The sequence below is a fragment of the Palaemon carinicauda genome, unplaced genomic scaffold (assembly GCF_036898095.1).
Source record: "Palaemon carinicauda isolate YSFRI2023 unplaced genomic scaffold, ASM3689809v2 scaffold65, whole genome shotgun sequence".
NCBI lineage: Eukaryota > Metazoa > Arthropoda > Malacostraca > Decapoda > Palaemonidae > Palaemon > Palaemon carinicauda.
Window position 1 is genome coordinate 296,887 of NW_027171927.1, and position 27,565 is coordinate 324,451.

Genomic DNA, 27,565 nt, shown 5'->3' on the forward strand with positions numbered 1-27,565 from the left:
TCTACCGCGATAAACGAGGGTTCACTGTATCCTTGTCCAGCACTACCAGCCTGTGTTTGGGTGGAGGCGATCCCGAGTGTTGTCTAGGAACACGCGTTCCTGCTGCTACCCCAGGCTGCGGGATTCGCCGCGAACGATGGTCGCGCGGGAGCGCGGGCGAGCGACCGCGCGGGCGCGCAGGTGGATGATCGCGCGGGCACGCAGGCGAATGATCGCGCGGGCGCGCAGGCGAGCCGTCACTCAGGCGAGCCGTCACGCGGGCGCGCAGGAGGGCGGTCGCGCAGGCGCGCAGGCGAGCAGGCGAGTGGGTGCGAGGGTGGGCAGGTGAATGAGCGCGTGTCCGAGGCGGTGAACGCAAGCGTTGGCGCGATGGCGAGGATACTAAAATCGCCTGTGCGCGCTGGCGAGCAGGTGAACGCTGGCGCGTAGGTGATCGCTGGCGAGCAGGAGGTCAACGCGTGAGATCCTGTGAAGGGACAGGTGGACAGGTGGCGCGGCGCGTTCACGAGCAGGAACAGGAAGATCACAGGCGCGTTGGCGAACATGTGCTTTTGACACACGCGCTGAACGATGTTGCGTAGCCACAGGGTCAGAAGACTGATGGCGAGCAGGGAGCTCAGCAGGAACTGTAGGATGGTCAGAGACCGCAGGGCGATGATCCTCAAATGAGCGCTGACGCTCAGAAGAGAGCTGACGAGCAGGAGAGTGCTGGCGAGGAGGGCGAACATCAGGAGAGCGCCGATGAGCAGGAGAGAGCTGACGAACAGGAGAGCGTTGGCGAACAGGAGAGCGCTAGCGATCAGGAAGCGCTGATGAGCAGGAGAGCGCCTGTGCGCTAACACTGAGCAGGAGCAGGCCGGAAAACCGTTGCCTGTCCGCCGGGAGACTGATGTCCGTCGGGAAACCGTTGTCCGTCGGGAGACCGTTGTCCGTCGGGAAGACCGTTGTCCGTCGGGAAGTCGTTGCCCGTCAGACTGCTGTCCATCTGCATCAGGGCGGATGAAGGAGTTGTAGGCTGCAAACGTATTCAAAAAGGCGCCTCTTAGCACCCTTATAGGGAGATGAGAGGCCCTTACGACGAGGCGGACGGTGAGCCTTAAGGCGAAGGAGGCCAACAGCAGCAGCAGCAGAAGAATCCTCCGAAGAGGAGTCTCTATGAGTGTACTCTCTCGCGAACGAAAGAGAAACACTTCGTAGAAGAGACTGGTCAGCCAGTGACCTAAAAGGAGCAATCCTCCGAAGAGGGGCTCCTGCACTTGCCCAGCCCCTTGAGCGAAACTGCAAGTGTGACCGCTCAGCACCAAGAGCATAGTCGCACGAAAAAAAAAGGCAAGAGAAGAACCCCCCAAAAGGGGAAAAACTCAAGCCTGGACAGGAAAAACTTCCCTCGGAAGGAAAGTTACCCACCCAAGGAGGCAAGCCTCCTGAGTTCTAAAATGAACTGGAGAGCTGTCAATTGTCACGGGAGTACTTCCAGTAGAAGGAGACACACCCCTGACGAAAATCCAAAGGGGAGGCAGCAACAGCCGAATCCCCAGGCCTCCACAAGACATCTCACACCGTAGCCATATTACAGAAACGAACTAGATCGGTAACTGTAAAAAAAATAAAAACAAAAAACATTAGAACACATTCATTCCCCCGGGAAGGCTCCGAAGAAGAATCCCGAGGGAAAGGAACAAGAATTACACAACAGGCACGTGCCCTCACAACCACTTACACTCACGGAAGGAGAGCTGTAACCAAAACAGAATTATAACAATTATAATTATGAAACTATGTAATTATGTAATTTAAAAATTAATGAACACTATAGAAAGAACGAAAACCCCGAAAGGAATCGTTCTACAAGCTGAAAAAAACAACTACAATTAGATTCATGAACTAATTGAGACAAAACGTACGGTGTAGCAACCCCCCAAGTAAGCTACAAGGTCGTAGTAACACGTAGTAAAAGGGTGAACGACCTCAAGAGAGAGAGAGAGAGAGAAAGACCGAAGTCAAACTCGATCGCAACCCATAAAATTACGCCGTGGTGGCCTAACTGCCGAGGACTCCATGGAGATATCGTACACTACACACACAACTTTGAAAAGGAAACTTACTGATTTCTATACTCAAATATATATACAAACATGAAAACATGTTTACATATACGTACAGTGAACCCTCGCTACTTCGCGGTTCGACAATCGCGGATTCACCACTTCGCGGGTTTTTTCCATAACCCATATATATATACATATCGCGGATTTTCCGGAAAATTCGAAAATACCGCGAAATCTGAAGACAACCAAATACGATATTTTGTTACCTGTAATTCCATTAATACTGTAATTAGTAATATCTGCTCTTACTGATTGTTCATTGCATTACATATGATATATAATTCAGCACAGAAAGAAATAAAACACGAAAAGAGAATGTGATCATACGATAATACTGTACAGTACTGTACAGTATACAGTACAGTACGTAGTAAAATTAAATCGAACATGAAACGCAAATCAGATGCAGTCATACCATATTAGAATGGTGTAAGGCTGCTGATGGCTACTACTGTACAGTACTACAAATGTAATGGATGTGCTTCTTTTCCATGAATCTTTTGTATGTATACGTACGTAGTACTGCATCCAATAATATTCTTTGTTGCAAAAATCACATTTCGAATAAGCGTACGAGAGAGAGAGAGATACATAGAGAGAGAGAGAGAGAGACACACATCCTACAACAAAAGCGTAAAATAGCGTACGTAAAGCTATTATTATTATTGTTATTATTATTATTATTATTGTTGTTGTTGTTATTAAAATTATTATTGTTATTATTATTATCATTATTATTATTATTATTACTGTATTACTGTACTGTACTGTATTATCATACGATAATTCAGTACTGTATACAGTACGTAGTAAAATTAAATCGAACATGAAACGCAAATCAGATGCAGTCATACAATATTAGAATGGTGTAAGGCTGCTGATGGCTACTACTGTACGTACAGTACTACAAATGTAATGGATGTGCTTCTTTTCCATGAATCTTTTGTATGTATACGTACGTAGTACAGTACTGCATCCAATAATATTCTTTGTTGCAAAAATCACATTTCGAATAAGCGTACGAGAGAGAGAGAGAGAGAGAGAGAGAGAGAGAGAGAGAGAGAGAGAGAGAGAGAGAGAGAGAGAGAGAGAGAGACACACACACATCCTACAAAAGAATAAAACACTGTAGCATACGTAAAGCTATTAAATATTGTTATTATTATTGTTGTTGTTGTTAATAAAATTATGATTGTTATTATTATTATCATTATTATTATTATTATTACAGTACTGTACTGTATTATTATCATTATTTATTATTATTATTATTATTAATACGTACGTTCGGTATGCGCGGGGCATCTTGTATGAGTTGGTAACCTACGCATCATATACTGTAAGACGGGTTGTGATTGGTTCAAGCGCTGATAGATGACGAATCAGAACTCAAGTTTTGTTATCTAGCCTGTGATTGGTGTTTTGCCATCATCTCCAACCCGCAGCATCTAGGTTCTCGCGGGCCCGGATCGTCCACTCTCTGTTATTATTATTATTATTATTACTATCCAAGCTACAACCCTAGTTGGAAAAGCAAGATGCTATAAGCCCAGGGGCTCCAACAGGGAAAAATAGCCCAGTGAGGAAAAGAAATAAGGAAATAAATAAATGAAGAGAACAAATTAACAATAAATCATTCTAAAAACAGTAACAACGTCAAAACAGACATGTCATATATAAACTATTAACAGCATCAAAAACAACTATGTCATAAATAAACTATAAAAAGACTCATGTCCGCCTGGTCAACAAAAAAGCATTTGCTCCAACTTTGAACTTTTGAAGATCTGCTGATTCAACCACCCGATTAGGAAGATCATTCCACAACTTGGTAACAGCTGGAATAAAACTTCTAGAGTACTGCGTAGTATTGAGCCTCGTGATGGAGAAGGCCTGGCTATTAGAATTAACTGCCTGCCTAGTATTACGAACAGGATAGAATTGTCCAGGGAGATCTGAATGTAAAGGATAGTCAGAGTTATGAAAAATCTTATGCAACATGCATAATGAACTAATTGAACGACGGTGCCAGAGATTAATATCTAGATCAGGAATAAGAAATTTAATAGACCGTAAGTTTCTGTCCAACAAATTAAGATGAGAATCAGCAGCTGAAGACCAAACAGGAGAACAATACTCAAAACAAGGTAGAATGAAAGAATTAAAACACTTCTTCAGAATAGATTGATCACCGAAAATCTTGAAAGACTTTCTCAATAAGCCTATTTTTTGTGCAATTGAAGAAGACAGAGACCTTATATGTTTCTCAAAAGTAAATTTACTGTCGAGAATCACACCTAAAATTTTGAAGTCATACATATTTAAAGAAACATTATCAATACTGAGATTCGGATGTTGAGGAGCCACCGTCCTTGACCTACTTACAATCATACTTTGAGTTTTGTTAGGATTCAACTTCATACCCCATAATTTGCACCATGCACTAATTCTAGCTAAATCTCTATTAAGGGATTCACCAACCCTAGATCTACATTCAGGGGATGGAATTGATGCAAAGAGAGTAGCTTCATCTGCATATGCAACAAGCTTGTTTTCTAGGCCAAACCACATGTCATGTGTATATAGTATGAAAAGTAATGGGCCAAGAACACTACCCTGAGTAGACGTTCTTAAGTTTGTGAATCTGTGCTGTGTGCGACCTTTTTAAGTTGAACTTTTTGTCAAATCCTACTGTAATGGCTCCCAAGCGTTCTGCTTCTCTTAAGGCTGGTAGTGAGCCTAAACGCCACCGAAGGATGATGACGATAGCTGAGAAGGTTACGCTTCTCGATATGTTAAAAGATGGTAGAAGTTACGCGTCCGCTGGGCGCCATTTTGGCATCAACGAATCTACTGTTCGCTATATCAAGAAGGACGAGGCGAACATTAGAAAGACGGCTGCAATCACCTTTAGCAGATCAGCGAAGCGAGTCGTTACAACGCGTAATAAAACGATCGTACGCATGGAAGGTGCTTTAGCTGTGTGGATTGCCGACTGCCGGAAGAAGAACATAGCCTTGGATACGAACACCATCCAAACAAAGGCTTTGAGCTTATATGAGAATTTTGCTGCAAAGGAACCTAAAGACGACGACGGCAACCATGCTGAAGATGATGATGATGCAGATGATAATCAACCAGGGACATCCACTGATTCCCAGCCTCAGAAACATTTTTCCGCCAGCAAAGGATGGTTCGCGAAGTTTCAGAAACGCTTCGCCCTGAAAAGCGTTTCCCTGCATGGGGAGGCTGGTTCGGCTGACACTGCCGCTGCTGAAACTTACGTGAACCAGACGTTCAAGAATATTATCGCCGAAGGTGGATACAAGCCGGAACAAGTCTTTAATATGGATGAGACCGGCTTGTTTTGGAAGAGAATGCCGTCGCGAACTTTCCTGTTCAAAGAGGAAGCCAAAGCCTCTGGCTTTAAAGCATTCAAGGATCGCGTTACCCTCGTGATGTGTGGCAATGCTGCTGGATTTTTGCTAAAGCCGGGGCTTATTTATAAGTCGAAAAATCCTCGCGCTTTGAAAAATAAAAATAAGAATCTCCTTCCCGTGTACTGGATACATAATCAAAAAGCATGGATTACGAAGATGCTGACCTCCAACTGGTTCCATCAGTGTTTTATCCCGCAAGTCAGCAAATATCTCGTAGAGAAGGGCTTGCCATTCAAGATCCTTCTCCTTATGGATAACGCTGGTGGACACGCAACTGACCTGTCGCATGAGGGCATTCAGGTTGAGTTCCTGCCACCCAACACCACGTCATTAATTCAACCGATGGACCAGGGGGTTATCAGGGCGTTCAAGGCCCTCTACACGAAGAACACCTTGGCGGACCTCGTTGCGTGTGTGGATGCTGCCCAAGATGATGAGGATGAAGATTTTAACTTGAAGGCGTACTGGCGGCAGTACACCATAGCCACGTGCCTGCAGAATATTCAGAAGGCACTTCAAGAGATGAAACCTGCAACCGTGAATGCGAGCTGGAAGAAGTTGTGGCCCGAGATTGTTTACGACGACAAGGGATTTACTCCGTCGGAAATCCAACACTCTGCAATACGCAAATCTGTGCAGTTGGCTGCCATAATTGGAGGTGACGGGTTTGGCGACATGACGACTGAAGACGTCGACGAGTTGTTGGACTGCCATTCCCAGCCCCTAACTGACGCAGACCTCGAAGACCTGACGAAATCGGCAAGCGAAGAAGAGAGTGAAACCCAGGAAGAGACCCAAGAAAATGTCGAAGAAACGGGCTTAACATTAGAACGGCTTGCCAAGGCCTGCAACCATGCGAAGGAGTTGAAAGAAATGTTGCAAGAGTGGGACGAGGATATGGTTCCCTCGATGCAATTCTGCAACAAGGTTGATGACATAATGACTCCCTACAAAATGCTCTTGGATCGAAAAAAGAAGCAGCGGCAACAACTTCCGATCACAATGTTCTTCCAGCCTCGCAAAAAAGAGCCAGTTCCTCCTGCTAGTACGCCTTCGGAAGAAATTGAAGAAGTTTCCCAGGAAGAAGTTGAAGAGGTGTCCCAGGAAAAGACACCTCCGTCTGAAGAGACGTAAAATACTACCTGGCTGCACAGTAGAACACATCATCAGCTTCATCATCATCATTTCTACTGTGCAGCAAATTCATCGCCATCATCATTCAAGTTTTTCTTCAACTTCTTTCGTGGTGAGTAAAGTAACAATCTTTATTTTTTACTTTAATATTCTTACATTCTAAAACTGTATTTGTGCCTGTTTTATAGTTTAGTACTGTACGTACTGTATGCATTAAGTTAAAGGGAAGGTTTTAAAAGTCTACATGTTGTAACCTATCATATTTTTTTTGTTTAAAAATGTTATTTTTATTAATAAAATAAATTTTTGAATATACTTACCCGATAATCATGTAGCTGTCAACTCCGTTGCCCGACAGAATTCTATGGAGGGATACGCCAGCTATCACAATACTAGAAGGGGGTGTATTTACCAGCGCCACCTGTGGCCAGGTACTCAAGTACTTCTTGTTGACACCTCCTCAATTATTCCTCGGTCCACTGGTTCTCTATGGGGAGGAAGGGAGGGTCGATTAAATCATGATTATCGGGTAAGTATATTCAAAAATTTATTTTATTAATAAAAATAACATTTTTCAATATTAAACTTACCCGATAATCATGTAGCTGATTCACACCCAGGGGGGTGGGTGAAAAACCAGTGTACAAGACTAAAGGATAGCTAAGTATCCCGTATTTCATATAATCAGTTATCCACAATAACAATGAAATAATAAGTACCTGGTAAGGAAGTCGACTTGAACCGTTACTCTGCCTTTAATAAGATCGTCTTCCTTACTGAGCGCAGCGTTCCTCTTGGGAGGCTGAATCAACTCAAAGGTGCTAAAGTATACAGGGCTGCAACCCATACTAAAGGACCTCATCACAACCTTTAACCTTGGCGCTTCTCAAGAAAGAATTGACCACCCGCCAAATCAACAAGGATGTGGAAGGCTTCTTGGCCGACCGTACAACCCATAAAAAGTATTCAAGAGAAAGGTTAAAAAGTTATGGGATTATGGGAATGTAGTGGCTGAGCCCTCGCCTACTACTGCATTCGTTGCTACGAATGGACCCAGGGTGTAGCAGTACTCGTAAAGAGACTGGACATCTTTGAGATAGAATGATGCGAACACTGACTTGCTTCTCCAATAGGTTGCATCCATAACACTCTGCAGAGAACGGTTCTGTTTGAAGGCCACTGAAGTAGCCACAGTTCTCACTTCATGTGTCCTTACCTTCAGCAAAGCAAGGTCTTCTTCCTTCAGATGAGAATTTGCTTCTCTAATCAGAAGCCTGATGTAGTAAGAAACTGAGTTCTTAGACATTGGTAGAGAAGGCTTCTTGATAGCACACCATAAGGCTTCTGATTGTCCTCGTAATGGTTTTGACCTTCTTAGATAGTACTTAAGAGCTCTAACTGGGCAAAGTACTCTCTCCAGTTCGTTCCCCACCATGTTGGACAGGCTTGGGATCTCGAACGACTTAGGCCAAGGACGGGAAGGAAGCTCGTTTTTAGCCAAAAAACCGAGCTGCAAGGAACATGTAGCTGTTTCAGATGTGAAACCTATGTTCCTGCTGAAGGCGTGGATCTCACTTACTCTTTTACCTGTTGCTAAGCACACGAGGAAAAGAGTTTTTAATGTGAGGTCCTTAAAAGAGGCTGATTGGAGCGGTTCAAATCCTGATGACATTAGGAACCTTAGGACCACGTCTAGATTCCAGCCTGGAGTGGACAACCGACGTTCCTTTGAGGTCTCAAAAGACCTAAGGAGGTCCTGTAGATCTTTGTTGGAGGAAAGATCCAAGCCTCTGTGGCGGAAAACTGCTGCCAACATACTTCTGTAACCCTTGATCGTAGGAGCTGATAGGGATCTTACGTTCCTTAGATGTAACAGGAAGTCAGCAATCTGGGTTACAGTGGTACTGGTTGAGGAAACTGCATTGGCCTTGCACCAGCTTCGGAAGACTTCCCATTAAGACTGATAGACTCTGAGAGTGGATGTCGTCCTTGCTCTGGCAATCGCTCTGGCTGCCTCCTTCGAAAAGCCTCTAGCTCTTGAGAGTCTTTCGATAGTCTGAAGGCAGTCAGACGAAGAGCGTGGAGGTTTGGGTGTACAGTACCTTCTTTACGTGAGGTTGACGCAGAAGGTCCACTCTAGGAGGAAGAGTCCTGGGAACGTCGACCAGCCATTGCAGTACCTCGGTGAACCATTCTCTCGCGGGCCAGAGGGGAGCAACCAACGTCAGCCGTGTCCCTTTGTGAGAGGCGAACTTCTGAAGTACCCTGTTGACAATCTTGAACGGCGGGAATGCATACAGGTTGAGATGGGACCAATCCAGCAGAAAGGCATCCACGCGAACTGCTGCTGGGTCTGGAATCGGAGAACAATACAAGAGGAGCCTCTTGGTCATCGAGGTAGCGAATAGATCTATGGTTGGCTGACCCCACAGGGCCCAAAGTCTGCTGCAAACATTCTTGTGAAGGGTCCACTCTGTGGGGAAGACCTGACCCTTCCGGCTGAGGCGATCTGCCATGACATTCATATCGCCCTGAATGAGCCTCGTTACCAGCGTGAGCTTTCGATCTTTTGACCAAATGAGGAGGTCCCTTGCGATCTCGAACAACTTCCTCGAATGAGTCCCTCCCTGCTTGGAGATGTAAGCCAAGGCTGTGGTGTAGTCGGAGTTCACCTCCACCACCTTGTTAAGCTGGAGGGACTTGAAGTTTATCAAGGCCAGATGAACTGCCAACAACTCCTTGCAATAGATGTGAAGTGTCCTTTGCTCCTGATTCCATGTTCCCGAGCATTCCTGTCCGTCCAGTGTCGCACCCCAGCCCGTGTCCGATGCGTCCGAGAAGAGACGGTGGTCGGGGGTCTGAACAGCCAATGGTAGACCTTCCTTGAGAAGAATGCTGTTCTTCCACCACGTTAGAGTAGACCTCATCTCTTCGGAAACAGGAACTGAGCCCGTCTCTAGCGTCATGTCCTTTATCCAGTGAGCAGCTAGATGATACTGAAGGGGGCGGAGGTGGAGTCTCCCTAACTCGATGAACAGGGCCAGCGATGAAAGTGTCCCTGTTAGACTCATCCACTGCCTGACTAAGCATCGGTTCCTTCTCAGCATGCTCTGGATGCATTCTAGGGCTTGGAAGATCCTTGGGGCCTACGGACAAGTCCGAAAAGCTCGACTCTGAAGATCCATACCCAAGGAGACAATGGTCTGGGATGGAACGAGCTGAGACTCCTCAAAATTGACCAGGAGGCCCAGTTCCTTGGTCAGATCCATAGTCCATTTGAAAATCTCCAGACAGCGACGACTTGTGGGAGCTCTTAAAAGCCAGTCGTCTGACGGAGCCGGACACAAGATCATGATACTGCTGCACAGTCTGTAAACTGTCAATCATGGGCAAGCGAGGAAGTACAGTGACAACCCGAATCTGTCTAGACTGTCTGGGTCGTACAGACAACTCCTTAACGGGTTGCTGAGGTTGCCGCACTGCGTCACAACAAGTCCCTTCTGTTGGTTGTTGAACGTCTTCCCCGTGACACATTGACTCCGTAAACAAAAAATCCTCTAACAAGGACTAAGCTTGGACTGCATGTCATGCAACACAGCTCAAGGTCTATGGGAGCAGGTGTGGTAACAGACGGGATTAGCGGCTGAAGTGGAACCATTACCTTCCCTGTAAGCATGTTATGCTTAAATAAAAGTCCATAAGAGGTTATGCAGCTAAAGGCTCCCTCCAAATGACAGAGTCCTCAAGGGAATATCAGAAGGAGGGAGAAAAGAACTTTCTCATCTACAGGGACCTTATCCTAGAAAAGCTAAGTTCTCTGAGTGAGGGTTCACTGGTGCAAAAGCAGCAGACTAGAAGGCAACGTTATGAAACTGCTTGACAGTCTAGTGAGTTGGCAACAACCCAAGATGTGTTGAGAAGCATGCGGTAAGGTATGCAGAGCATGATGTATGCAGAGTATGCTGTATGCAGAGCATGCTGTATGTAGAGCATGTTGTATGCAGAGCATGCTGAATGCAGAGCATGCTGTATGCAGAGCATGTTGTATGCAGAGCATGCTGAATGCAGAGCATGCTGAAAGCTGAGCATGTAGTAAGCAGAGCCTGCTGTAAGCAGAGTCTGCTGTAAGGAAAGCAGAGCGTGTGCATGGCGTTTAACATTTCTCAGAAATTCCATGACCAGAGCTAGAGTGCTTTATGCATGCTTGCATGGGGTTTAAACCATGGTATGAAAATGGAGGTAAGGTATGCTGAACAGCAGAGTCAGAACGAGCTGGAACAACAATAGTTGTGGTTTCCTCTTCAAGACTCCGATGAGGGAACACCTGAGGCTCAGTCTGCAAAGGCTGAATAAAAGACAAGCAAGTTCCAGTTCCTGTGGTGTGAGCGGAGCGCGATGAGGAAGAGGCTGCGCAGAACAAGGTAAATGTCTCGCAAGCTGAGGCTCCTGAGGCGCAAGGCTAAGGTGTTGTGGTGCTTGCCTTGTGGAGGGTTGAGCTCGCTGCAGCAAGAGCTGAGGAGACTGACTCATGGACGGGAGAGGTTGTTGTACCTCAACCGAGTGTTGCATCACTGGTGGAGCAGCCAGTGGAGGCGGAGGAAGAGAGGTATAATCCTCCTGATCCCAATGTAAAGGTTGCCTTAAGGAAGGCGGAGGCTGAACACCACAGGGAACAGCAAACTCAGCACGTGGCTCAACATCGTACGCCTGGCAGGTGGAACTGCTGGCAGGTGGTACTGCGATCAGGCGGAGCGAGTGTAGGTGGAGGGAGTGTAGGCGGAGGCGGAGGAGCAACACTCTCAGCCCGACACTCACGCATCAAGTCCGAAAGCTGTGCTTGCATGGACTGTAGTAGAGTCCACAACATCGTACGTCTGGCAGATGGTACTGTGATCAGGCGGAGCGAGTGTAGGTGGAGGGAGTGTAGGCGGAGGCGGAGGAGCAACACTCTCAGCCCGACACTCACGCATCAAGTCCGAAAGCTGTGCTTGCATGGACTGTAGTAGAGTTCACAACATCGTACGCCTGGCAGGTGGTACTGTGATCAGGCGGAGCGATCATAGGCGGGGGGGGAGTGTAGGCGGAGGCGGAGGCGCAACACTCTCAGCCCGACACTCACGCATCAAGACCGAAAGTTGTGACTGTATGGACTGCAGTAGAGTTAACTTGGGGTCGGCAGACACTAAGTTCTGCTGAGGTAAAGCCTTAACAGCAGAGATCTGTTGTGGCAGAACCTTACTCCTCTTAGGCGGAGTGTAATCAACTGATGACTGAGGAGAGTCAGAGCTAACCCAATGACTGCATTCGGGTTGTGAACTTTAACTTCGTACGTCTGGCATAGGTCTGGACTTAACGTTTAAGAGGTCTTGAGACCTGAGACCAGCGTTACTCTGCCTTTATTTTCTCCCCTAATCTCTTCTGCAGACGAGCAAAATAAGGGCTCAATCGTCTGCGGGTGGGAGTGACGGTCTCGGTAAGACACGCCCACAACCACCGAGAATACTTCTGTGCGCCGATCAAGGCCTGCTGAACCCTTATGCCCTTCGACATTGCTTCTCCCCTGGGCTTGGGAGCTTGCAAGAGGTCCCGGACTGGGAGGACGACTGGCGCGCACAAAAGTACCCTCACGCACTAATCACTTATCACTTTGATTTCTGTTTGCACTTATTTCACTGAACTCGAAAATTTAAGTGGTTTGTACCTGAAATACAGTACGCAATTCTATCCTTTCTCAAAGTTAGTAATTGCGAAAACAGAATTACAATGTAACAGAAAAAACTAATGAAAGATAATTCAGTGGTTGGAAAGAGACTAAACACTAGATCACTCTAGAAACGTTTAGTTTCTTCCCCTAAAGAGACTAGGGAGAAGAGCAAAAACGATAACGACGTTACTCGTACGCCTGGCAGGCTTGAATGAAACGTTTATCCTCTTTCTCCCTCCGTCACTATCTCTCTCTCTCTCTCTCTCTCTTGACTTAGAACCTGAGAGAAGAGCCCAATCATATATAGCGTTAAAACATATTATTGTTAAAGGAAAAAACTGAAAAGTTCCTTTATTAGGATCAAAACCATAAAGTTAAGAAAGAATGAACAAAACGCTAGACACGGTTACTCTTACTGCAACGTGAAACCGTGAACATTCTTTCTCTATCGTAACGATAGAGTGCAAGTTGAACGTTCTGAACGTCAACAACTGCAGAGACAAAACAAAACGTTAGTTCAACTTTGAAAACAGTACGAGACTGTCAAAGAAAATCTTTCAAACTCTGTGGCGGAAATAGCATAATATGTTAACAGGTAAAACCGAAATGACGGGCTCAAAGTTTATTAACTTCGGTAAAAGACCGCCTACTATTAGGAAGGTCGAATATAAACAAATATAAAAATTAATTTTAATGAGTTTATAATAAAAGGAAGTTAATCGAAGAGGCCTATAAGAGGCGGAGAGATATAAAATAAATCTATAACTTTTGTTAAGCAAAATTAAGAAAGAGAGTCTATACTCTCTTAGACACCAACACTTCCGTCTAAGGGAAGGGTCGGCCATTGAAAGGTGAACGAGAGTTAATACTCTCTCGTCACCATAATTAATCAAATTAATTCCAAAAGCTAACTAAGCTAATATAGAAGTTTCCAGTAAAGCGACAGCCGAAATCAAAGAGAAATACTTCACCAAAGTCGTGAAAATACTCCAAGAACATAAGCGTATCCCAGAACGTCTTGCCGGAAGCACGACAGAGGAATAATTGAGGAGGTGTCAACAAGAAGTACTTGAGTACCTGGCCACAGGTGGCGCTGGTAAATACACCCCCTTCTAGTATTGTGATAGCTGGCGTATCCCTCCATAGAATTCTGTCGGGCAACGGAGTTGACAGCTACATGATTATCGGGTAAGTTTAATATTGAAAATTTACATTTACGTACGTAAAACAATCTCTCTCTCTCTCTCTCTCTCTCTCTCTCTCTCTCTCTCTCGTAAATTGATTTTTTATGTTTAAAATTTACATTTACTGTACGTACGTAAAACAATCTCTCTCTCTCTCTCTCTCTCTCTCTCTCTCTCTCTCTCTCTCTCTCTCTCTCTCTCTCTCTCTCTCTCGTAAATTGATTTTTTATGTTTAAAATTTACATTTACTGTACGTACGTAAAACAATCTCTCTCTCTCTCTCTCTCTCTCTCTCTCTCTCTCTCTCTCTCTCTCTCTCTCTCTCTCGTAAATTGTTTTCCTGCTTTGCTACGTACAATACTGTATGTGCTGTACAGTACTGTATGATTTTATATAGATACGGTAAATTATATTTGTAAGGTAACATATTTTGTAAATGCTTTTACTGTAAATACTGTACTGTATCATTATTTATCACTATCATCATGCGCGTTAAATGCCTTGTTTGTTCTGAGCGTGGTTGTTTACTGAGCGTACAGTACTTTATGACGCCGTCGTTTCAGGCGGCGTCATAAAGAAAAACATTTCATTTGGAAGTCCTAAGAAAAATACGTAAACTAAAACATTGGTAATAAAAAAATCAACATACAGTACTGTATAATCAATATAATCGATGCAAAAACTAACCTATACATATATGTGTACAGTACACTAAATGAGTTTGTTTCTTCATTATGATCAGAGATGAACGTAAACAAAACATTGGTTGCCATTTTTTATCGTGCTTTTTAGGTGTTTAGGAAACGCATGATATAAAATCGCCTTTAATATTTGTGCCTGTTTTAGTTTAGGGTGCTGTAGTACATGCATTAAGTGTTCTGTACATTAAAGGGTGGTTTGTTAACAGTACTACGTACAAGGGAAGGTTTTAAAAGTCCGAATATACATGTTAAATAAATAGGTAAATATGATGTCACTACTTCGCGGAATTTCACCTATCGCGGCCGCGTCTGGAACCTATCTACCGCGATAAACGAGGGTTCACTGTATAATGAGTAAAAGAAAAGTAAGCGATTAAGTAAAGACAAAACAAACAATGGCTGCCAAGCGAGGACCAAGACAGAGACGTCTGTCCCAGTCCGAGCCAAAAGGGAAAGTGAGCATTCACCTGTGTGTGAGGGGGGGAGGGGTAGCTAGCTACCACTCCCCTACCCCCCCCCCCCCCCGCTAACTAGCGCTGGGGTAATACACCTTAGTTAAATTCTAATGGCTCACCATTTCAGCTGCGCTAAAACAAAGCTAAATTTAATAAAGCAATCACCGGGAATGTCGCTCTGGCTAACTAAATGACCCAGGCATAGTGAGCGACAGCGCCTAAGACGCCTCCGGTAGGCAACAGCTCTTGTTACGTTAATATCACTTTTGATATAATTCAAAACACCAAGAGCTTACATTTATACATAATAAAGCTAATACTCAACTTTCCAGAGGCAGAAGAGGTTGGAGAGAGCATCATAAAGTTGAAAAATTCCAAAAAACGAGAGAACCACAGGGAAAACACCGAGTGGATGAGCTACGCGTAAAGGAATAGAGATGGCGCCGTCGGCGGCATTGTATACGCACTCGAAACGGGATAGGAGAGGTACCTTATTAACGGCTCTCCTTTCATTCTCGCTTTTCGTTTTCTTGCCACTTTGACCCCTCGAAGTGTTAACTCTGTTCGAGGTGTAGATAGCTATGTGACGTGTCAAGAATGCGATATCCCATTTAGATTTATTAGGGATATTCGCTCCAGGAATTAGAATTCTGGATACCTTAACGTAAAATTCTCTGGGAATATCACCGTAGTCAAATATACCTAAGGAAGCTACCTATAAGGAACTTCCATCAGGACGACATGGCCTGAGCCCAAAAATCCCCTATAAATAGCGTTGGTTTGTATCCCAGTTACGGAACCATTGTCATTTGTTCCAGTGCAGCATACAAACTTCTGTTCTTTACGTAGGAGACTCACCTTAAGGTGGGTTGAAGACCTCAAACCAACTGGCTGGCTACTGTCCCAGGATGACCTCATGTGCCTCATACAACTACAACAACTCAAGAGGCAGCCTGACACCTCGTTTTCCTCATAGGATGACAACCTGGGCAATCAGTGCTGGAAGGAGTAAAAGATTTCAATGGAAGATGAATAGATAAGTACACTGTAGGGGTGAGCCCGTTTATAATCCATACATTGCCTGACTCTACTTGTTTGAAGAAAGGGGACATAATAAATATGACAAATTTCTAAGTAATATGTTATTTTTATTAATAAAATAAATTTTTGAATATACTTACCCGATAATCATGTAGCTGTCAACTCCGTTGCCCGACAGAATTCTATGGAGGGATACGCCAGCTATCACAATACTAGAAGGGGGTGTATTTACCAGCGCCACCTGTGGCCAGGTACTCAAGTACTTCTTGTTGACACCTCCTCAATTATTCCTCGGTCCACTGGTTCTCTATGGGGAGGAAGGGAGGGTCGATTAAATCATGATTATCGGGTAAGTATATTCAAAAATTTATTTTATTAATAAAAATAACATTTTTCAATATTAAACTTACCCGATAATCATGTAGCTGATTCACACCCAGGGGGGTGGGTGAAAAACCAGTGTACAAGACTAAAGGATAGCTAAGTATCCCGTATTTCATATAATCAGTTATCCACAATAACAATGAAATAATAAGTACCTGGTAAGGAAGTCGACTTGAACCGTTACTCTGCCTTTAATAAGATCGTCTTCCTTACTGAGCGCAGCGTTCCTCTTGGGAGGCTGAATCAACTCAAAGGTGCTAAAGTATACAGGGCTGCAACCCATACTAAAGGACCTCATCACAACCTTTAACCTTGGCGCTTCTCAAGAAAGAATTGACCACCCGCCAAATCAACAAGGATGTGGAAGGCTTCTTGGCCGACCGTACAACCCATAAAAAGTATTCAAGAGAAAGGTTAAAAAGTTATGGGATTATGGGAATGTAGTGGCTGAGCCCTCGCCTACTACTGCATTCGTTGCTACGAATGGACCCAGGGTGTAGCAGTACTCGTAAAGAGACTGGACATCTTTGAGATAGAATGATGCGAACACTGACTTGCTTCTCCAATAGGTTGCATCCATAACACTCTGCAGAGAACGGTTCTGTTTGAAGGCCACTGAAGTAGCCACAGTTCTCACTTCATGTGTCCTTACCTTCAGCAAAGCAAGGTCTTCTTCCTTCAGATGAGAATTTGCTTCTCTAATCAGAAGCCTGATGTAGTAAGAAACTGAGTTCTTAGACATTGGTAGAGAAGGCTTCTTGATAGCACACCATAAGGCTTCTGATTGTCCTCGTAATGGTTTTGACCTTCTTAGATAGTACTTAAGAGCTCTAACTGGGCAAAGTACTCTCTCCAGTTCGTTCCCCACCATGTTGGACAGGCTTGGGATCTCGAACGACTTAGGCCAAGGACGGGAAGGAAGCTCGTTTTTAGCCAAAAAACCGAGCTGCAAGGAACATGTAGCTGTTTCAGATGTGAAACCTATGTTCCTGCTGAAGGCGTGGATCTCACTTACTCTTTTACCTGTTGCTAAGCACACGAGGAAAAGAGTTTTTAATGTGAGGTCCTTAAAAGAGGCTGATTGGAGCGGTTCAAATCCTGATGACATTAGGAACCTTAGGACCACGTCTAGATTCCAGCCTGGAGTGGACAACCGACGTTCCTTTGAGGTCTCAAAAGACCTAAGGAGGTCCTGTAGATCTTTGTTGGAGGAAAGATCCAAGCCTCTGTGGCGGAAAACCGCTGCCAACATACTTCTGTAACCCTTGATCGTAGGAGCTGATAGGGATCTTACGTTCCTTAGATGTAACAGGAAGTCAGCAATCTGGGTTACAGTGGTACTGGTTGAGGAAACTGCATTGGCCTTGCACCAGCTTCGGAAGACTTCCCATTAAGACTGATAGACTCTGAGAGTGGATGTCGTCCTTGCTCTGGCAATCGCTCTGGCTGCCTCCTTCGAAAAGCCTCTAGCTCTTGAGAGTCTTTCGATAGTCTGAAGGCAGTCAGACGAAGAGCGTGGAGGTTTGGGTGTACAGTACCTTCTTTACGTGAGGTTGACGCAGAAGGTCCACTCTAGGAGGAAGAGTCCTGGGAACGTCGACCAGCCATTGCAGTACCTCGGTGAACCATTCTCTCGCGGGCCAGAGGGGAGCAACCAACGTCAGCCGTGTCCCTTTGTGAGAGGCGAACTTCTGAAGTACCCTGTTGACAATCTTGAACGGCGGGAATGCATACAGGTTGAGATGGGACCAATCCAGCAGAAAGGTATCCACGCGAACTGCTGCTGGGTCTGGAATCGGAGAACAATACAAGAGGAGCCTCTTGGTCATCGAGGTAGCGAATAGATCTATGGTTGGCTGACCCCACAGGGCCCAAAGTCTGCTGCAAACATTCTTGTGAAGGGTCCACTCTGTGGGGAAGACCTGACCCTTCCGGCTGAGGCGATCTGCCATGACATTCATATCGCCCTGAATGAGCCTCGTTACCAGCGTGAGCTTTCGATCTTTTGACCAAATGAGGAGGTCCCTTGCGATCTCGAACAACTTCCTCGAATGAGTCCCTCCCTGCTTGGAGATGTAAGCCAAGGCTGTGGTGTAGTCGGAGTTCACCTCCACCACCTTGTTAAGCTGGAGGGACTTGAAGTTTATCAAGGCCAGATGAACTGCCAACAACTCCTTGCAATAGATGTGAAGTGTCCTTTGCTCCTGATTCCATGTTCCCGAGCATTCCTGTCCATCCAGTGTCGCACCCCAGCCCGTGTCCGATGCGTCCGAGAAGAGACGGTGGTCGGGGGTCTGAACAGCCAATGGTAGACCTTCCTTGAGAAGAATGCTGTTCTTCCACCACGTTAGAGTAGACCTCATCTCTTCGGAAACAGGAACTGAGCCCGTCTCTAGCGTCATGTCCTTTATCCAGTGAGCAGCTAGATGATACTGAAGGGGGCGGAGGTGGAGTCTCCCTAACTCGATGAACAGGGCCAGCGATGAAAGTGTCCCTGTTAGACTCATCCACTGCCTGACTAAGCATCGGTTCCTTCTCAGCATGCTCTGGATGCATTCTAGGGCTTGGAAGATCCTTGGGGCCGACGGACAAGTCCGAAAAGCTCGACTCTGAAGATCCATACCCAAGGAGACAATGGTCTGGGATGGAACGAGCTGAGACTCCTCAAAATTGACCAGGAGGCCCAGTTCCTTGGTCAGATCCATAGTCCATTTGAAAATCTCCAGACAGCGACGACTTGTGGGAGCTCTTAAAAGCCAGTCGTCTGACGGAGCCGGACACAAGATCATGATACTGCTGCACAGTCTGTAAACTGTCAATCATGGGCAAGCGAGGAAGTACAGTGACAACCCGAATCTGTCTAGACTGTCTGGGTCGTACAGACAACTCCTTAACGGGTTGCTGAGGTTGCCGCACTGCGTCACAACAAGTCCCTTCTGTTGGTTGTTGAACGTCTTCCCCGTGACACATTGACTCCGTAAACAAAAAATCCTCTAACAAGGACTAAGCTTGGACTGCATGTCATGCAACACAGCTCAAGGTCTATGGGAGCAGGTGTGGTAACAGACGGGATTAGCGGCTGAAGTGGAACCATTACCTTCCCTGTAAGCATGTTATGCTTAAATAAAAGTCCATAAGAGGTTATGCAGCTAAAGGCTCCCTCCAAATGACAGAGTCCTCAAGGGAATATCAGAAGGAGGGAGAAAAGAACTTTCTCATCTACAGGGACCTTATCCTAGAAAAGCTAAGTTCTCTGAGTGAGGGTTCACTGGTGCAAAAGCAGCAGACTAGAAGGCAACGTTATGAAACTGCTTGACAGTCTAGTGAGTTGGCAACAACCCAAGATGTGTTGAGAAGCATGCGGTAAGGTATGCAGAGCATGATGTATGCAGAGTATGCTGCATGCAGAGCATGCTGTATGTAGAGCATGTTGTATGCAGAGCATGCTGAATGCAGAGCATGCTGTATGCAGAGCATGTTGTATGCAGAGCATGCTGAATGCAGAGCATGCTGAATGCTGAGCATGTAGTAAGCAGAGCCTGCTGTAAGCAGAGCCTGCTGTAAGGAAAGCAGAGCGTGTGCATGGCGTTTAACATTTCTCAGAAATTCCATGACCAGTGCTAGAGTGCTTTATGCATGCTTGCATGGGGTTTAAACCATGGTATGAAAATGGAGGTAAGGTATGCTGAACAGCAGAGTCAGAACGAGCTGGAACAACAATAGTTGTGGTTTCCTCTTCAAGACTCCGATGAGGGAACACCTGAGGCTCAGTCTGCAAAGGCTGAATAAAAGACAAGCAGAAGGAAGGCGCATGGGTGGAGGAGGCTGACTCCTAGCATGAGTGGTTGAACCCAAGGGTTGCGCTTGCTGAGCGGTTGGCGGAAGCGGAGTAGCAAGTTCCAGTTCCTGTGGTGTGAGCGGAGCGCGATGAGGAAGAGGCTGCGCAGAACAAGGTAAATGTCTCGCAAGCTGAGGCTCCTGAGGCGCAAGGCTAAGGTGTTGTGGTGCTTGCCTTGTGGAGGGTTGAGCTCACTGCAGCAAGAGCTGAGGAGACTGACTCATGGACGGGAGAGGTTGTTGTACCTCAACCGAGTGTTGCATCACTGGTGGAGCAGCAAGTGGAGGCGGAGGAAGAGAGGTATAATCCTCCTGATCCCAATGTAAAGGTTGCCTTAAGGAAGGCGGAGGCTGAACACCACAGGGAACAGCAAACTCAGCACGTGGCTCAACATCGTACGCCTGGCAGGTGGAACTGCTGGCAGGTGGTACTGCGATCAGGCGGAGCGAGTGTAGGTGGAGGGAGTGTAGGCGGAGGCGGAGGAGCAACACTCTCAGCCCGACACTCACGCATCAAGTCCGAAAGCTGTGCTTGCATGGACTGTAGAAGAGTCCACAACATCGTACGCCTGGCAGATGGTACTGTGATCAGGCGGAGCGAGTGTAGGTGGAGGGAGTGTAGGCGGAGGCGGAGGAGCAACACTCTCAGCCCGACACTCACGCATCAAGTCCGAAAGCTGTGCTTGCATGGACTGTAGTAGAGTTCACAACATCGTACGCCTGGCAGGTGGTACTGTGATCAGGCGGAGCGATCATAGGCGGGGGGGAGTGTAGGCGGAGGCGGAGGCGCAACACTCTCAGCCCGACACTCACGCATCAAGACCGAAAGTTGTGACTGTATGGACTGCAGTAGAGTTAACTTGGGGTCGGCAGACCTAAGTTCTGCTGAGGTAAAGCCTTAACAGCAGAGATCTGTTGTGGCAGAACCTTACTCCTCTTAGGCGGAGTGTAATCAACTGATGACTGAGGAGAGTCAGAGCTAACCCAATGACTGCATTCGGGTTGTGAACTTTAACTTCGTACGTCTGGCATAGGTCTGGACTTAACGTTTAAGAGGTCTTGAGACCTGAGACCAGCGTTACTCTGCCTTTATTTTCTCCCCTAATCTCTTCTGCAGACGAGCAAAATAAGGGCTCAATCGTCTGCGGGTGGGAGTGACGGTCTCGGTAAGACACGCCCACAACCACCGAGAATACTTCTGTGCGCCGATCAAGGCCTGCTGAACCCTTATGCCCTTCGACATTGCTTCTCCCCTGGGCTTGGGAGCTTGCAAGAGGTCCCGGACTGGGAGGACGACTGGCGCGCACAAAAGTACCCTCACGCATAACACTGACATACTTTGCGCTAATCACTTATCACTTTGATTTCTGTTTGCACTTATTTCACTGAACTCGAAACTTTAAGTGGTTTGTACCTGAAACACGCAATTCTATCCTTCTCAAAAGTTAGTAATTGCGAAAACAGAATTACAATGTAACAGAAAAATCTAATGAAAGATAATTCAGTGGCTGGAAAGAGACTAAACACTAGATCACTCTAGAAACGTTTAGTTTCTTCCCCTAAAGAGACTAGGGAGAAGAGCAAAAACGATAACGACGTTACTCGTACGCCTGGCAGGCTTGAGTGAAACGTTTATCCTCTTTCTCCCTCCGTCTCTATCTCTCTCTCTCTCTCTCTCTCTCTTGACTTAGAACCTGAGAGAAGAGCCCAATCATATATATCGTTAACATATTATTGTTAAAGGAAAAAACTGAAATATTTCCCAAAATGAAAAGTTCCTTTATTAGGATCAAAACCATTAAGTTAAGAAAGAATGAACAAAACGCTAGACACGGTTACTCTTACTGCAATGTGAAACCGTGAACATTCTTTCTCTATCGTAACGATAGAGTGCAAGTTGAACGTTCTGAACGTCAACAACTGCAGAGACAAACAAAACGTTAGTTCAACTTTGAAAAAGTACGAGACTATCAAAGAAATTCTTTCAAAGACATTAAAATAGCATAATATGTTAACAGGTAAAACCGAAATGACGGGCTCAATGTTAATTAACTTTGGTACCAAGAAAAGACCGCCTACTATTAGGAAGGTCGAATATAAACAAATATAAAAATTAATTTTAATAAGTTTATAATAAAAGGAAGTTAATCGAAGAGGCCTATAAGAGGCGGAGAGATATAAAATAAATCTATAACTTTTGTTAAGCAAAATTAAGAAAGAGAGTCTATACTCTCTTAGACACCAACACTTCCGTCTAAGGGAAGGGTCGGCCATTGAAAGGTGAACGAGAGTTCATACTCTCTTCGTCACCAAAATTAATCAAATTAATTCCAAAAGCTAACTAAGCTAATATAGAAGTTTCCAGTAAAGCGACAGCCGAAATCAAAGAGAAATACTTCACCAAAGTCGTGAAAATACTCCAAGAACATAAGCGTATCCCAGAACGTCTTGTCAGAAGCACGACAGAGGAATAATTAAGGAGGTGTCAACAAGAAGTACTTGAGTACCTGGCCACAGGTGGCGCTGGTAAATACACCCCCTTCTAGTATTGTGATAGCTGGCGTATCCCTCCATAGAATTCTGTCGGGCAACGGAGTTGACAGCTACATGATTATCGGGTAAGTTTAATATTGAAAATAGTATTTTTCCTAATGATACAAAACTTTGACCTCTTTATTAGGGATATAATTGCAGGGAAGTGAAGGACTACCCATAAGGCTTTTAGTTAGGTGTAACTACCGCACCACTAGTTAGCGGGGGTGGAGGGGTAGCCTGCTACCCTGGTCACACACACCTTTGTTGTCTCGTCACTTTTGATGGCAACCAGGACTTACAAGAGTACAAGTAATGGTGGGCCAAAGAGCTTAAGGTTTGTATTGTTATGAAAAATGCAAATTACTTTCAAATTTGTTATTTGTTCCGACATTAAATACAAACCCTTTTGCTCTTTATTAGGGAAGAATCACCCTTTAGGAGGGTGGAAGTCCAAACCAACTGGCTGGTGTTTGACCAAGGGTTTTCCCCGTACATGCTCCACATGTAATAAGGAGAAACCCTGATACCTCACTAAAATCTGTGCAAAACTTGGTTAGCTGCCTGAGCAATCTGTGTGATTGTGTGAAACTAGCGGTGTGACTAGTCTAGGTAAGATTCCTCAGAAACATAGGACTCTTTGAATGAAACATAGACGTTACCCAATCCTACCTTGTCAGGGGGTATGGGGATGCAACAAGCATTATTTCTACGATAGGTTATGCAAGGGAATGGTTTTACCTGCAGACAGAGGAGACAAACTTGCAGAGGACCGTAGGTGTTGTTCCCCAAGAGAGGGAAAAATAAAAGAAAGAAGGAGCCAGTCATTCTTAACGTTCATCCCACACTAAACTAATCCCAGGTACCCTCTGCCTTTAACCATCTGCTACTTGTTCCTCAAGGAGCCTGAGGTATTTAAACCACTTGTTGTGCAGCCACCATAGGGCCAATGGAGATCATCTCTATGTTCATGTGGGTCACGTCTTACAGGTAGTGGGGGGTGAAGGTCTTAAGACACTTCCACATGCCGGCTTGTAAGATCTGCATTACAGAGTAGTTCTTCTTGAACACTAGGGACGAGCTGATGCCCTTAACGTCATGAACTCTGGGTTGTCTCGTCTCTGGAGGAGGATCAAGATTCAGGGCCAGGTCAGTGACTCTACGAATCCAAACAGAGATGGTGTTTTTGGTGATCTTCCTTTTCACCTTCTCTGTGCTGACACTCGGGGGTGAGCTGCTGCTGTTCTCTTGAGAGAGTACCTCAAACTCCTTACTGGACAAAGTAACAGTTAATCTTGATCATCGGTTATGTTATGAAGACTCCCAATCCAGAACGGCCTAAATCTAGGCTCTGCTACTCCCAGATTTTAAGTCTAGCCGATAAGCTCAGGGACAAAGCCAGACATTACCTCTCCCCATACCCTTGAGTGGGAGACGTCGTATGAAAGACTGTGAAATTCGCTAACTCTCTTGGCCGAGGCCAATGCAAATAGGAAAACTGTCTTCAGAGTCAGGTGGGGATCTGATGCCTGGCGTAATGGTTTGTAGGGGGCTCCCTTCAGGGACCGAAGGACAAGAACCACGTTCAATGGAAATGGTATAACTTCCGAGTGAGGGCAGATAAGCTCGAAACTCTGTATGAGGAGAGAAAATTCCTACGAAGAGGAAATATTAACTACTTTCAGCCTTACTGAGAAGTAGCCTTTCACTGCCGAGACCGAAAGGAGTTTTTCTTCCCGAAGGTGAACGAGGAACTCCACTATTGCTGGAATAGTGGCATCAAGGGGAGAGAAAGCCCTTTCCATGATACCAACCACAGAAGAAAGTTCACTTGGCCTGGTAGACTGAAGCGGAAGACCTTCGAAGGTATCCCAATATCCTTTTCACAACCTGTTGCAAAAAGCCTCTCTGAGGGAGGGGATGCTGGATAATCTCCAGGCGTGAAGTCACAGGGATACTACGGCTTTGTGAATGACGTTCATGTGTGGTTGTCTGAGTACATTGTGTTGTTGAGAGAGCTCTCTCGGAACCTTCGTCAGGATATGAAGAAAGTCCAGGAACCATTTGGCGTGATGATATAGCGGAGCTATGAGGGTCATTAACAGGTTCTTAGATGATATGGTCTTGTTGAGAACCCTTCTCATGAGACAGAACAGGGGAAAGGCGTAAACATGACAAATTCGGAGATAATTTGTATTTTTCCTAACTATACAAATCTTAGCTATTTACATTGGGTTTACTTTTCAGCGTAGCTGAAATAACGAGCCAATAGTTTTTAACAAGGGTTAACTACCCCCGCGCTAGTTAGCGGGGGTAGGGGAGTGGTAGCTTGCTACCCCTCCCCCCCATACACCGGTGATTTGCTTCACTTCACTTAGAGGTAGGACTTGACTTGGGGGTCAGGGCTGGCGGGCAAATATGTGTAAATAGCTAAGGTTTGTATGGTTGGGAAAAATACAAATTATCTCCGAATTTGTCATTTGTTCCGTAACCGAAATACAAACTACGCTATTTACATTGGGTGACTTACCCCTTAGGAAGGGTGGAAAGTCCCCAGCCTTACTGACTTTGTCTTTACCCGGGGGCTCCGCCTCCTAGTGAGTAGCAATTGAGAAAAGGAGCCCCTGCACCTCACAAGTTCCTTGCTTCGCTAGGAACGAGTGGCCTACATAAGTTGTGTGTGGAGGAAAGCGTGACTCGTCCTATGAAGTTGACCTTGAGACCTTTAGATAGGAATCCAGGATAGGACGTTCCCAATACCACCTCGTCAGGGTATGGGAGACGCGACAGTATTAAACTTAATACTAGGAGCACAAGGAAGCATGGGTTACCTGCAGAGGTCGAGGTCACCTATGCGAAGGCCAGGATGCTGCTTCCCCAAGAGAGGGGAGAATGAAGAAAGAAGTAAGGGTCAGACATACTCTTTCATTCACGCAGACTAAAACCGGGTAACAACGCCCTCAACCTACTGCTACTTGTCCATAAAGGAGCCTGAGGTTAGACCAGCTGTTGTGCAGCCACCACAGGGCCGATAGAAAACGTATCGAGGCTCCTGTGGGTCACGTCCTGCAGGTAGTGGGCTGTGAAGGTCGTTTGACGCTTCCAGACCCCAGCTTGAAGCACCTGCGTCACAGAGAAGTTTCTCTTGAAGGCCAGGGATGTAGCAACGCCCCTGACGTCATGTGCCCTAGGGCGACGTGACGGAGAAGTGTCTGGATTCAAGGTGTGATAGATAACCCTTCGAATCCAAGCCGAGATGGTCTTCTTGGTGACCCTCCTCTTCGTCCTGCCTGTGCTAACAAACAATGCTCGCACTTAAGGATGAACTGCAGCTGTTCTCTTCAAGTAATACCTCAGACTCCTCACTGGACATAGTAGCAGCTGGTCTGGGTCGCTTGTTACAGAACGGAGACTCGCGATCCTGAAAGAGTCGAACCGTGGATCCGGCACTCCAGGATTCTGAGTCTTGGAAACAAACTCAGGGACGAACCTGAACGTTACCTCACCCCATCCCCTTGAATGGGCGATGTCGTACGAGAGACCACGAAGTTCACTAACTCGCTTGGCCGAAGCCAAAGCGAGCAGGAAAGCCGTCTTCCAAGACAGGTGGCGATCAGAGGCCTGGTGTAATGGTTCGAAGGGAGGTCTCTTAAGAGTCCTGAGAAGCTGAACCACGTTCCAAGGAGGTCTCACTTCCGACTGAGGGCAGGTAAGCTCATAGCTACGTATGAGTAGAGAGAGTTCCAGCGAGGAAGAAATGTCCAAACCTTTCAGCCTAAAAGCCAAGCTTAAGGCTGAGCGATAGCCTTTCACTGCTGCGACAGAAAGGCGCATTTCCTCCCGCAGATACAAGAGGAACTCCGCTATTGCTGGAATAGTGGCATCGAGTGGAGAGATACCCCTCCCACGACACCAACCACAGAAGACTCTCCACTTCGCCTGGTACTCCTTCAGAGGACTTTCGCAGGTGCCGAGACATTCTCTCCGCAACCTGTTGCGAAAAGCCTCTCTCCGTGAGGAGATGCTGGACAGTCTCCAGGCGTGAAGCCGAAGCGAGGCCACGCCCTTGTGAGGTATGTTGGAGTGTGGTTGTCTGAGTAGCTCATGTCGTGGGGGAAGTTCTCTCGGGAGCTCCGTCAGGAGCTGCAGAAGATCCGGGAACCATTCCGCGTGATGCCATAGCGGAGCTATCAGAGTCATCGAACAGTTGACCGATAGTCTGGTCCGGTTGAGCACCCCTCTCATCAGACAGAACAGTGGGAAGGCGTACACGTCCATGTTGTCCCACCGTTGTTGGAAAGCATCTTGCCAGAGTGCCTTGGGGTCCGGGACTGGGGAGCAGTACAGAGGCAGCTTGAAATTCAACGCTGTCGCGAACAGATCCACGGTCGGGGAACCCCACAAAGTCAGGACTTTGTTGGCTATCTGAGGATCCAAAGACCACTCGGTACTCACTATCTGCGAAGCCCTGCTTAAACTGTCGGCGAGCACATTCCTCTTGCCAGGAATGAAGCGAGCTGATAGTGTTATCGAGTGGACTTCGGTCCACCTCAGAATTTCTACTGCAAGATGGGATAGCTGCTGAGAAAAAGTACCTCCCTGCTTGTTGATATAAGCCACTACCGTGGTGTTGTCGCTCATCACCACCACGGAGTGACCCGCCAGGGTCCGTTGGAACTGCTGAAGAGCCAGAAAGACGGCCTTCATCTCTAGCAGGTTGATGGGCAGGTACTTTTCTGATTCTGACCAAAGGCCTGAGGTCCTCTGGTTCAAAATGTGCGCCCCCCACCCTTCTTTTGACGCGTACAAAAACAGTGTCAACTCCGGGGGGAGGACGAGAAGATCCACTCCCTTTCGTAGGTTCTCCTCGACCAGCCCCCACCGCAGGTCCGCCTGTTCCAAAGATCCTATCGGGACCTATACGTCCGGGGAATCGGATCCTTGATTCCACCGGGACTTGAGCCGCCACTGCAGGGATCTCATCCTGAGGCGGCCGTTTGGAACCAGACGAGCCAGGGAGGACAGGTGACTTAAGAGACGCAACC

The 27,565-nt window shown here is 46.2% G+C and overlaps 1 protein-coding gene across 1 annotated transcript in view; it reads right to left on the reverse strand.

Annotated features, from left to right (window-relative positions):
• The window catches only part of LOC137637311 (zinc finger protein OZF-like), a 222,055-nt gene that overhangs the window by 156,601 nt on the left and 37,889 nt on the right, over positions 1-27,565 (reverse strand). Inside the window, exon 2 of the mRNA XM_068369549.1 lies at positions 15,585-15,725. The gene's annotated coding sequence lies outside the window, so the exon portion shown is untranslated. The remainder of the gene's footprint in view (positions 1-15,584; positions 15,726-27,565) is intronic.